Source organism: Alosa alosa, chromosome 2 (assembly GCF_017589495.1).
Source record: "Alosa alosa isolate M-15738 ecotype Scorff River chromosome 2, AALO_Geno_1.1, whole genome shotgun sequence".
Classification (NCBI taxonomy): domain Eukaryota; kingdom Metazoa; phylum Chordata; class Actinopteri; order Clupeiformes; family Clupeidae; genus Alosa; species Alosa alosa.
The window spans coordinates 34,811,106-34,813,605 of NC_063190.1; the positions used below are offsets into that span (position 1 = coordinate 34,811,106).

At 53.5% G+C, this 2,500-nt stretch overlaps 1 protein-coding gene across 1 annotated transcript in view; it reads left to right on the forward strand.

The window, feature by feature from the left end:
- sgcd (sarcoglycan, delta (dystrophin-associated glycoprotein)) overlaps positions 1-2,500 on the forward strand; it is a 275,148-nt gene that overhangs the window by 258,101 nt on the left and 14,547 nt on the right.

Genomic DNA, 2,500 nt, shown 5'->3' on the forward strand with positions numbered 1-2,500 from the left:
CCTCTCCTTTTCCTCTCCTGTCCTCTCTCCTCTCCTCCTCCTCTCCTCCTCCTCTCCTCTCCTCTCCTCTCTCTCTCCTCTCCTCCTCTCCTCTCCCTCTCCTCTCCTCTCCTCCTCTCCTCTCCTCTCCTCTTCTCCCCTCCTCTCCTCTTCTCCTCTCCTCTCCTCTTCTCTCCTCTCCTCTCCTCCTCTCTCCTCTCCTCTTCTCTCCTCTCTCTCCTCTCCTCTCTTCTCCTCTCCTCTCCTCTCCTCTCCTCTCCTCTTCTCTTCTCCTCTCTCTCCTCTTCTCTTCTCTTCTCCTCTCCTCTCCTCTTCCTGTCCTCTCCTCTCTCTCATCCTCTCCTCTCCCTCTCCTCCTCCTCTTCTCTCCTCTCCTCTCCTCTCCTCCTCTCTCCTCTCCTGTCCTCTCCTCTTCTCTTCTCCTCTTCTCCTCTCCTCTCCTCTCCTCTCCTCCTCTCCTCTCCTCCTCCTCTTCTCTTCTCCTCTCCTCTCCTCTCTCTTCTCTCCTCTCCTCTCCTCTCCTATCCTCCTCTCCTCTCCTCTCCTCTCCTCTTCTCCTCTTCTCCTCTCCTCTCCTCTCTGGTAAACCAAAAGCCCATCCTTTATCTGGGCCACCAGTGCTTACATGCACAGACGGCATTTTCTTCCTCTCTCTCTCTCCTCTCCTCTCTCTCTCTCGTTCCGGTCTACCTTTTTGCATCTTTCCTCTTGCTCGGCTCCTCTGTGGGCTTTTTGCAGTGTGTGTGTGTGTGTTTGTGTGAGTAATTGCCCAGTCTCAGTGTGGGCTCCCAGGTTGGTGGGCCCTACAGGACTCTCCATTATCCAGCTATTACAGCAGCACCGACAGCAGACACCTGCAGACACCTGCTACTATGGGCTGATACAGAGGGATGGGAGAGAGAGAGAGGAGAGAGAGAGGGGAGAGAGAGGGGTAGGGGGATAGACAGACAGAGAAAAAGAAAGAAAAACTGTGATGGTGATGACGAGATAAAGAATGGAAGAAAAGGAGGAGTCTGCTGTGTGTAATTTGATACCTGTGGTGACAGTGTGAGTTCTGCTGCCGTAGCCTATGTGTGTGTGTGTGTTTGTGTGAGTAATTGCCCAGTCTCAGTGTGGGCTCCCAGGTTGGTGGGCCCTGGGACTCTCCATTATCCAGCTATTACAGCAGCACCGACAGCAGACACCTGCAGACACCTGCTACTATGGGCTGATACAGAGGGATGGGAGAGAGAGAGAGAGAGAGGAGGAGAGAGGGATAGAGGGGAGAGACAGGTGTTGGAAAGAGGTAGACAGAGAAATTGAGAGATTAAATGAGAGAGGGGTAGGGATAGACAGACAGAGAAAAAGAAAGAAAAACTGTGATGGTGATGACGAGATAAAGAATGGAAGAAAAGGAGGAGTCTGCTGTGTGTAATTTGATACCTGTGGTGACAGTGTGAGTTCTGCTGCCGTAGCCTATGTGTGTGTGTGAGTGTGTGTGTGTGTGTGTGTGTGTGTTGTGTGTGAGGTGTGGAGGGGATGCTGCTGAACCAGAAAGTGCACTATAGAGATGCTGCTGCACCAGAGTGCACTATAAAGATGCCGCTGAACCAGAGTGCACTACTGTATAGGATGCTGCTGCACCAGGGTCCACTATAGAGATGCTGCTGAACCCAGAGTGCACTATAGAGATGCTGCTGCATCTGAGAGTGGAATTATAGCACTATAGGATGCTGCTGCACCAGAGTGCACTATAGAGATGCTTCCATCCTGTCATTCCAACCAGGCCGATGATAAGCCAACACACTCCGGGCCTGGGGAGGCCCATGACCTTGGCAAAGGTCACACGCGGAGGGTAGCGTTTGGACCCGAGATGTCAAAGCAAGATTGGCACTCTCTATCCTGTTATTTCTGCACCCTGCCAGTGTTGTAAGGACAGTGTGTGTGTGTGTGTGTGTGTGTGTGTGTGTGTGTGTGTGTGTGTGTGTGTGTGTCTGTGGCCAGCCACGCGCGCAGATGTGTGTCGCGTGCATGTCTGCAGCCTTGGCAGTGTCTGTGTGTGTGTGTGTGTGTGTGTACGTGTGTGTGTGTGTGTGTGTGTGTGTGTGTGTGTGTGTGTGTGTGTGTATGTGTGTGTGTGTGTGTGTGTGTGTGTGTGTGTGTGTGTGTGTGTGTGTGTGTTTGTGTGAGTAATTGCCCAGTCTCTCGTGGCCCCAGGCTGGTGGGCCCTACAGGACTCTCCATTATCCAGCTAATATTACAGCAGCACAGGCCAGCAGACACCTGCAAGACACCCGCTACTATGGGCTGATACAGAGGGATGGGAGAGAGAGAGGGGGGGGAGAGAGGGGGGAGAGGAGGAGAGAGAGGAGGAGAGGGGAGAGGAGGGAGAGAGGGAGAGGAGAGGGGGAGGAGAGGAGAGGGGGAGGGAGAGGGGGAGAGGGAGAGAGAGAAAGGGGGGAGAAAAGAGGTGGGGAGGGAGAGGGGATAGAGGGGAGAGTGTTGGGGGAAAGAGGTAGAC